Below are 10,699 nucleotides of genomic sequence, written 5' to 3' on the forward strand. Positions count from 1 at the left end.
TTTAATATATTTTTTAATTCCAAAATACATAGTGACAAGAATCTAAAGATAATTCAAACAACTAAGCAAGCAAAGAAGCTAATCAATATATAAAAAATTAATAAATAAATTATGAGGTGATGAAAGTTAATAAAAAATTGATTAAGGTGGACAAATTTTATTACGATGGGTGACAATAGTTACAAGGACTCAAAATTATTTTTTAAAATTTAACTCGAACAAATATATTCGATTCGATTCGATTCGAATTCCATCTCACTCGACCCGATTCGAGAAAACTTCAAATAAAGTTAGGATGATAAAATGAGATTCGAAAACTCGATTAACTCAAAAATTTTTTATTCGATTCGATTCGATTCGATTCGATCGAATGCTCACCCCTAGATCAAAGTACAATTTTAACTATACTAACTTAAAGATTTTATAAATTGTAAAGGCGCCAAAAATCAAAATTTCCCATTTTAGGCCCCCGGCGTAGCGCCGGCATTGCTATTTTTCAAGCCATCAGTTTTGACAGGCACATATTTCAATATCAGAAACCTGTATAACTTAAGAAATGAGATTTTCTCAGCAAAAAGAACAGTTTACCCTTAAGTTTTGCATAGGTTTACCATGGATAAGTTGCTCCCCTTGTCCTTCACCTTCCTTGTGTTCATTTTCATGGTGTTTAAACTATGGATGAGATCCAAAATAAAGGAGACACCCAAAAATCTACCTCCTGCACCATGGAAACTACCTATTATAGGGCACTTGCATCTTTTAATATTTGCTCTTCCCCATCAGCGCTTGGCGGAATTAGCCAAAAGACATGGTTCCCTGATGCACCTAGAACTTGGTGAATTATCATACGTTGTTGTTTCTTCTCCAGAGGCTGCTAAAGAAGTGATTAAAACACATGATATCAATTTTGCTAACAGGCCCTTTCTCCTTGGTGCAGAAATCGTATTATACAATCTTTCAGATATTGCTTTTGCACCATATGGAAGCTGTTGGAGGCAACTTCGAAAAGTTTGCACATAGGAGCTACTCAGTATGAAACGAGTACAATCATTCCGTTCAGTCAGAGAAGAGCAGGTGTCAAGTTTAATTAGATCCATCTTTTCTAAGACAGGAAAGGAAATCAATCTTGGAGAAATGTTATGCAATTTATCATATAACATCACTTTAAGGACTGCTTTCGCAGGAAGGTGCAAGAAACACGAAGCATTCATTTCATTTCTCAAGAAATTCGTGGAAGCTATGGCTGGTTTTAATATTGCTGATCTATTTCCATCCATCAAATTTCTTCCGTATCTCAGTGGGATGAGAGCCGAACTTGAGAGGTTTCACCATGATATAGACACAATGCTTGAAAGCATCATTCAAGAACATAGAGATAGCAGTGCAAATCCGGAGGACAGTGTTGATGTAACAGAGGATCTAGTTGATGTTCTTCTGAATCTTCAGGATCATGGAGGACTTGAGTTTCCCTTAACAATTAACAACATCAAAGCTGTTATCCTGGTTAGTGGTTTGATATATCATATCTTGCGTGTTTATATATGGGTTTATATAGTCCTATATAAATTTAACATGCTCAAACATCAAATTACTTCAAACTTCAGGTTGATATCTTTGGGAAGCAAGATTTATTCAGTGTTCAAATATATGATTCCTTGCTTCTTTTAGTTGCTTGAAAACTGTAAAAAGATGTTTTGTACCGTAACTAAGTAGAACTTCATTTCAGGACATTCTCATGGGTGGAACTGAGACATCTTCAACTCTAGCAGAATGGGCAATGTTGGAAATGATGAAAAATCCTAGGATCCTTGGAAAAGCACAAGCCGAGGTGAGGGAACTCTATGATAAAACAGGGGATGTTAATGAGTCAAACCTTCATGAACTGAAGTACTTAGAAGTTGGTTATAAAGGAAACTCTAAGATTACACCCTCCTCTACCTTTGCTAATTCCAAGAGAAAATAGTGAGAGATGTGAGATTAATGGATATGAGATACCAGCCAAGACCAGAGTGATTGTTAATGCATGGGCAATTGGAAGAGATTCCAACTACTGGAATGAAGCCGAGAGGTTCTATCCAGAGAGATTCATCGATGGTTCAGTTGACTATAAAGGGACTAACTTCGAGTTTATTCCATTTGGTGCTGGAAGGAGGATATGTCCTGGCATGTCGTATGGTATGGCTGTTGTCGAGCTTTCCCTTGCAAAATTACTATCCCATTTTGATTGGAAACTCCCCAACGGAATGAAAAATGAGGATCTAGACATGACCGAGGCTTTTGGCGTTTCTGTTAAAAGAAAAAACGAGCTCCACGTTATTCCCATTCCGTATTGTCAATAGAGTACGGCGGGGTCAATTTACTAAACTCATCTACTTTTCAAAAATAAATCAACTCTATTCGAAACAAATTAGTACAAAATTCATCGAAGGCTCAAAATTTGTCATTCCTATAATCACTTATCATCATGTGTTAAATATTTAAAATATATGTATTTCACATGCCAGTGAAAAGATTGTAAAATCACATTCTAAATTGGAGTTGTTGCTTTTTTTTTTAATTCGTGTTTGAATAATGTTCCCTTTAATTTTTACCTTGAGGTAGGAGCATATTGAAAAGACAAGTGTGTTGTTATTCAGCTAAGAGTGTACTTCGATGTTTAAATTGGAATATTGGGTTGTTTCTCTTAGATTAGGTTGGCAACTCAACAATATAGCTTTGGGTAAATAACGACAGTTGGGAGAACCCAGAAACTTTGCATTTACGTTTAGCCGCCTCGAAATTCCAAATTTTGGGAAGTGACTTTCTTTTGGAATAAACTATATAGAGTCTTTATATTTTGTCAAGTTGGTCATTAATGTGAAAAGAATTAACCAAACAAATAATTCTACTATTAAACTCATCTATTTCGCGGTTAATTCTTTTTATTCTTTCATTCTTTATTATTATTTTTCCTTTCCATTCTCTCTCCTCTCCTGAGCTTCTTAATATAAATTTTCCATGAGCTTTTATAAAACACAAATTTTTAATCGGTTCTTCTTATAAGCTTCTAACAACTACAAAGATCATAAATTATTTACTCAAATTCCTAATAAAAACACAATTTTCTAACCAAATACTCAAAGTCTTATTGGAAATCTAACTTCGTAAAAATTCTTAAAAATTTGTAAAAAATGTTAATTAAAAATCATAAAAATTATAAAATTATTATTTTGGCATTATAAATTTTACAATTTATATTAATAATTTTTTTTATATTTTTTTAAAATTTTTTACAAAGTTAGGTTTCCAATAGGACTTTGAGTATTTGGTTATAAAATTGTGTTTTTCATTAGGAGTTTGAGTGAATAGTTTGATTTTGGTAGTTATTAGAGAATGTTGTTATATATGAGATATATTGTGATTTAGGGGATACTTTGTTATGTATCATATATAGTTGATGGTTAGAAAATATTATTGGAACCCAATTTTGTAAAAATTCTTAAAAAATTGTTAAATGAAAATTTTAAAACTTATAATGCAAAAAAAAAACATTATAATTTTTATGATTTTTACAAATTTTCATTAACCATTTTTTTTTACAATGTTTACATTGTTTTAAGAATTGGTAATTGTGTTTTTTTCTCTAGAAATTTAAGTATTTGGTTTACTGAGACGTGGTACCACATTGGCAAAAGTACACCCTGCTGAATACGTTTTCACTAAAAGCACATTCAATGGAGTACGCTTTTACCCAATAAATTTTAAAAAAATTCCAAATCGTTGGATGCAAACAATTAAAAAATCAGGGCTCTTGAATTTTTTTTAACGGTTGGCCTAATAAATAAATTTTAAATAAAAATATTTAATTTCAACAGTGAAAGAAAAAAAGAAAAAATTTCCCGAAGTCCCTAAAATCCCATATTTATGTCCAAACCAAATTCAATGTTTTCTCATTCTATTCCATCAATACTAAATTTAATTTTCATTCTCAAAATTCATTTCCTCTCAATTTTCTATCTCAATTCCTAAATTGATTACAAAATAGTAGGAGTGTGCAAAATTTGGGTAAAACCGAAAAAATTCGGTTAACCGACTGAATTCTATTAATCGGTCGGTTAATCAAATTTTTTCGGTCGGGGTCGGTTAATTATTTTTTTATTTTTTGGTTAACGGTTAAATTGGTTCAAAACCGGTCGGTTAACCGAATTTTTTCGGTTTAACCGAAAAATTAATAAATAAAATTATAATATATAAATAGGCCTACTATTCACCTAAACCCAATCCAAACCCAAGTATCCAACCCAACCCAACCATAAAAATTAAAAATAATTTAATAAATAAAAATAAAATTCTAAAACTAAAACTAAAGTCTAAAAGTCTAAACTCAATAGTGAACAGACGACAGGAAAAAAAACTTAACCTTAAACTTCAAATCCCTAATTGAAAACTCCCAAAATCTCTACCAGGCCAGCCGCCTTCCTTCCGGCACTTCGGCGTCTACCAGGTCACCATCCATCACCGGCGAGTTGAGGTAGGCTTTTAATAGCTCAAGAGTACTTTCACCAACTAAAGCCTCCATTTCTGCGAATTCTGTTTTAAGAATGAAACTAGATCGATGTTCATAATCCCAATAGATATCAGCTAGTATTTGTATTTACGAACTGCTGCATTTCATCTCCGCACCCGAACCCGAACCTGTTTCATCTTCATGTAATAACCCTTTGATTGCTTCATGTAATAGCAATGTTCTTTTCTTGCATGGTTGAGATTTGCAAACTGTCCAAAAACATAATTAATAAACCAAAAAAATAAAAATAAATTATTTTTATTGAATATTTTGATTGAAAAAATAAATGATTCTCATAGTTATGGTTGGGAGCTGTTGTCCAAATGTTGAAAATTCAGCATATAAATTCCTTGATTTAAAAGCCATAAACTGCTCTTTTAAATGAATGGAAGTTTGGTTGACATTTTTTTTACAATTTGGCTACTGTTTTTAAAGTTTATATGTTGACCAAATGCTGGAAAATTAGCATACATACTCCCTTGTTTAAAAAGCCTTGAGTTGTTGCTTATTGATTTTAATGCAATGTATTGTTACTGTTTGCATGTTGTCATAAATTGAATTAAAGTTATTGTTTGAGTGTTTCAAATTGAGCATTTTGATACTGTCTTAAATTGAATCAAGCTGCTGTTTTAGTGTTTCAAAAAGATTGAAGAACAAATCCAAGAGCTTGACAAGATTGAAAATGGTATATTTATTGTTTTATTTTAATAGTTTTAATTTTTTTACCATATCACTCCTACTTATTTAATTGATTCAATGTTTAGACTTTTCTTGGAATGCATCAAAGCCTACCCTAAATTCATGAGCTTTCGTGAGTTGAAGGGTATGCTTACTATATTATTCTTGTTAACTTATAATCTATTCGTTTGTTTATATTATTTGATTTTTTTTAAATGTGTATATTTCTATTATATGCTAAATTTTTGCACATGATTTTTTTTTGTAGGTTTAATGTAAATGGAGATCTTTTGGAGAGAAGAAATGAATACAAATATAAAATATTAAAAACTTGCATTTCAATTATGTATTAATTTCAAGACTTATGTAATGTTAGTGGTTCAAAGGCTTATGTAATGTTTTTAATTATGTAGTGATTCAATTCGGTTAATTTGAATAATTCAGTTAATTCGGTTAATTCGGTTAATTCCGGTAATTCGGTTAATTTTTAACCAAAAATAAAAAAATATATAATTTTCAGTTAATTCAGTTAACCGACCAAATTAACCGAAAAAATTTAGGTTCGGTTAATTTTTTTGAAAAAATTTCAGTTCGGCTAACGGTTAAAAATTTTAAAAGGTTTGTTATTTTGGTTAATATTATTTCAGGTCGGTTAATCGACTGAACACCCCTACAAAATAGTTTGCTATCTTTAAATTCATTTCGTGTCTTCATTAGATTTTCATCATCTCAAATATTTCAAGTAACATGATTTTTAAAGTGTTTAAAATTTTTAATAATAGAATTAAGTTGTTTGCATCTATCAATATAGTGTGGAAATATATTATTTTTATGTTAAATAAATTGTTAACTTTAGTAGTGTTTTAAAAGTATCATAAAATTTTGTATGCGTTGTTAGAATTTTACATAAAAATTTTGGGTGATTTTCTATGATGAAATGATATTTGATTTTTATGTATCCCAGTGGCTCCTACAATGCTTGGCATATAGCATAAGTGCAACCGTTGCTCAACAACTGTGGAAGATATTTTTCGTTTGATAAAACCATATAAAAACCAAAGAGTAGCACATGGGCATCAATACTTCTAGGTAGTTCTATTTACGAGTCGGGTTATTCGTCCAACCCGTATTTCGAGTCGGATTGGACTTGGACAAACATAAAATATATTAAAATCATGTTTAGGTCCGTCCCAAATCTGACCCGATCCAACCCATGAATACTTCTACTTCCAGGTTAAGGGTTAAAAAGTTAAATATTTTTAAGTTTTAAATTTGGATATTGTGGATGAAAAATGTTTATGATAGAACTTATTTGGAGGGCGATTTTGTTCTCTTAACTTAAAAAATGGATAACTTAGTTTTAATATATTAGATCAAAGTGTAAATTGATCATTTTTGCTAAAAATTCTATTTATATTTATTGTTAAAAACTGACGTGGTTAATGGAATAACCAGAAAGTGACATGTGGCATGCTACTTGTACCTCATACTAGTGTACATGAACCGAATTTTAACAATAGAATTAGATGAAATTTTTAATAGAATTACCAGATTAATCTTTGATCTAATATATAGGAATTAATTTACCCATTAATTTTTTAATAAAGGGGCAAACCGCAATCTAAGTCTTAATAAATAAGCATTCATGATACTTTTACCAACTTATCTTTCGTTTAAGAGATTAACCTGATTTGAATCGAAACTCAATATGATTATAAGATGTAGAAAGAATATCTCATTAAAGAAAATATCACGAGGGCATATAAGAATGATTCAATTGGGAATGTGGTTCAATTAGATAACAACGCAGTGTCCTCTATGGTAGATTTATGGTTGTCATCCCCAAAATAAAAGGCAAATGCCAACAAAGGTCATAATCAAGGCCCCATCCTTCTTTCGTCATCATCCTTCAAAGCATATACTCTCAAATTCTTGGTATCAAATGACCTTTTATTATAACACCCCTAACCCGTCTCCGTCACCTAGTTAGGGTTACGAAGTATTACAAAACAATAAAAAACATATGAACATTTTATTAATCAGTACAATAATCATATTATAAAGCTTTCATACTCATGCAAAACGTCCCTAAGTCGAGCCCTCAAGACTCTAAAAATAACATAGAAACAATTTGGGACCAATTTGAAATAGTTTAAAAAGTTAAGGAAAAAGATGCAAAATTTGCAAAATAGGAATCACACGGCTGTGTGCCTCACACGACTGAGACATACACCAGTGTCTCAGGCCGTGTAACAATCAAATTAGGGACACATAGCCGTGTCTCAGCCCGTGTCCTCACCCGTGTAACTTATTAAGTAGGGTCACACGGTCGTGTCACACGCCCGTGCGCTAGGCCGTGTAACTCATTGACTTGCACCCTAAAGAACTCATGTAATAGCCCGTTTTTAGTGAAATCAGAATAGTGGTTTCGGGACCACAAATCCAAGTCCGAAAGAAAATTTATTTTAATAATATTTTTATGGTCTGTATAATGATAGGAATACCATAAGAAAAAATTCGTTACTAAATTTTACTGATTTCATGTTTAATCTGATAAAAAGGACCAAATTGCATAAAGTGCAAATGGTCTGTATAGTTGATGGTTAGAAAATATTATTGGAACCCAATTTTGTAAAAATTCTTAAAAAATTGTTAATTGAAAATTTTAAAATTTATAATGCAAAAAGTTAATTTTATAATTTTTATGATTTTTACAAAATTTTATTTTACCGCTCAACAAAATTTGTTTTTTTCAACCAAAATGTTATTATAATATATTTTATGCATTCCAATTTTTATGTATTCTTTTACCATGGACTGTATATCTAATTTAATCTAATATAATACTTATATTTAAGCACTTAATTAAATCAGTGTCACCTTTAAGTGGGTCATTTTAATGAGGTATTGTCACTCTTAATAGGGCCACCAACATATAGGGCCACCAACACAATTATAAAATTATAGAAATACTAATTTTTTTAAATAATACTCCAACCAAAAATAATATTAGTGTTATCCTAAATGATTCTAGCCTCATTCATTTCTTCCACAAGTCTCCTAATCTCATTTTTTTTTGCACCATCGCATACCTATAAGGTCTGAGCTTTACAACTTGAGACTTATATTTTATATGGATTTGATGATCTTGAACTTTATGTGGTGGAAACCCTTATCGAAGTTATAAAACAACGTGATATTTCAGCACCAAGTATGAAAGGTCACTAGATAACTTAAGTGAATGAATATCCAACTCCTTTGTAGTTTAGATTTTAGTCATTAATAGTGTAAAAGCTTGCAAAGAATAGTCGAGATGTTGATAAATTGCTTACATGTAAGAACAAAAACTGCACTTGCGAGCAACCCTTTCAACTGATTTTTTTTACCTAGAAAAAATTTTATGGTGAGCTCATTGAAACCCCAAAGAGCAGGGTCGAACTCTGTAAACCATTATACTCTCAAAACCAAGTCATACTCCAGTAATGGTAAAACCAAAAGATAAGTACATTGTGAAAGACCTTGTGACATCCAAGAAACCCCCTTACACAAGTCTTGTGCATACATATTAGCTCACTATATTATTCACTAACACTTGCACTCCTCTGTTATACCCCATTTGAGTTAAGACACGTGGTAAGCTAGAAAGGCACCCAAATAGTAAGCCTGCCACAACCTAACCAGGAGGTCACCTATGTGTTTTCCCTTTTAGGATGACCATTCGAACAGGTGCAGACCATCTGTTGTCCAAGTCTTAGCGTCTTCATTGGGAACGTGAAGTTGTTAATTACCAAATAGTATGTGGGCTCAATTGCTCCATACCACCAAGTCAGAATAAATGATAAGATTTTTCCCATTATAGACATCCTTGTTTCATCGAAGTCATCCACCCCACACGTTCCATAATGATGATTTAATGGCAAGTCCAACACGTTAACACGAACTTACGCGAAACCCTCACCTATAAATACCTCCAAGAACGAGGAAGAAATGATCGACTCTCAAAGGTACCAAGCTTACATTCTGTTAATATGAACCATTTTGACAAATAATCTAATAGGCATGCCATAAAAGTAAGCATTATATTAAAAAATAAATATATTCTGCAATTTCCTATCTAAACCTCAATTTTAGAATTGAGAGTTATCCTCTTATATTTATTGTTTAGATAGGAAATAATTACCAAAATTAGGTTTGAGGTTTTGCGTTCAAGGTAAAATAATTACCAAAATTATGTGTCAATAACATAAAAAAATTGCACAAAAAATTATTATTATTTTAAATTGGTTGCACTAAAATAAAAAATATTAACTTATGGAGAAAAATAAAATGATTAAAATTTGTAAAAGAAGAAAAGATTTGTTTCATCGAAGTCATCCACCCCACACGTTCCATAATGATGATTTAATGGCAAGTCCAACACATTAACACGAACTTACGCGAAACCCTCACCTATAAATACCTCCAAGAACGAGGAAGAATAGATCGTCTCTCAAAGGTACCAAGCTTACATTCTGTTAATTCACATTTAGCCCTCAACCTTCATACTCTTATAATTTTTACTCTTTATAACCTCTAACTCTTCACCCCAATTAGGTGAACTGACCTTCACAACAATTAACACATTCTCTTCCATATCTTCTCTTTGTTGTATTACTGTATCAACGATTGGTGCAGTGAGCATGGGCAATATGGCTCCACAATCTTAAAATGGAACCCTTATCAACCAAACCAACCAGACCAATGACCTTGCCAACTAGACTAACTTCCTTGCTCCACTCATTACCCCATTTCACCTGCTTTAGGAACTCCCATTGACTTGAACTTTACCCAGACTCCTTCTACTTCTAACCTGCAGGAACCCTTTTGTAATACGCAAGTTCTCTTCTTTCCATTTTAGAGCAACTTATAAATGCCTTAAAGGATCCTCACGTCTCCAGCCCAGTTTTTCTTACTGCACTAACAAACGTCACTCGCCAGACTACTCCCGTCCCACCAGCTACTGCAAAGTATCAACAACCACAAGGTGTTCCCACCCTTAGGCTTTTGGACCAAATAGCTTGTTGTTTATAAGAGGTTGTAACTTGCCTTACAACTACACCACTTTCACCAACTGTAACCCCCATCCCACTAGATCAAGGCTCTCATCAATAAGCCTCAAGCCCCCAACCCCATGACTTTGAAACCTAAGAGAAGTTATGACATTTGGAAGAGTAGTTCTCCTAGTAGAAGTATTGTTTTAAAGAACAGGAAGAGCAACAACACATTCTTGATCAAAGGAATACATAGAATAAGCAACATATTGATAAGCTAAGAGTTGTTTGGGAGGTCCTAGGCGAGAAAACCAGGGCCGTTAGGAAGATAAAGCTTAGTCTACATTCCATGGAGAATGCAGTCATAATAATTTGAATGGACTTCATAGGAATAATACTAACCTTCTGGCAGTATCCTAACATTCCCAAGGCAACAAAAACATTT

General features: G+C 32.3%; 1 long non-coding RNA gene and 1 pseudogene across 1 annotated transcript; both read left to right on the plus strand.

Moving 5' to 3' along the window:
• The first annotated feature begins 547 nt into the window (after positions 1-547).
• Positions 548-2,557, plus strand: LOC107921336 (premnaspirodiene oxygenase-like; annotated as a pseudogene).
• A 1,806-nt stretch (positions 2,558-4,363) lies between these two features.
• Positions 4,364-5,628, plus strand: LOC121213839 (uncharacterized). Its single transcript, XR_005909301.1, has 3 exons — positions 4,364-4,510; positions 5,180-5,231; positions 5,493-5,628. It is a non-coding gene; the product is annotated as an uncharacterized lncRNA (long non-coding RNA).
• The last annotated feature ends 5,071 nt before the right edge of the window (positions 5,629-10,699 follow it).

The sequence above is a fragment of the Gossypium hirsutum genome, chromosome D01 (assembly GCF_007990345.1).
Source record: "Gossypium hirsutum isolate 1008001.06 chromosome D01, Gossypium_hirsutum_v2.1, whole genome shotgun sequence".
NCBI lineage: Eukaryota > Viridiplantae > Streptophyta > Magnoliopsida > Malvales > Malvaceae > Gossypium > Gossypium hirsutum.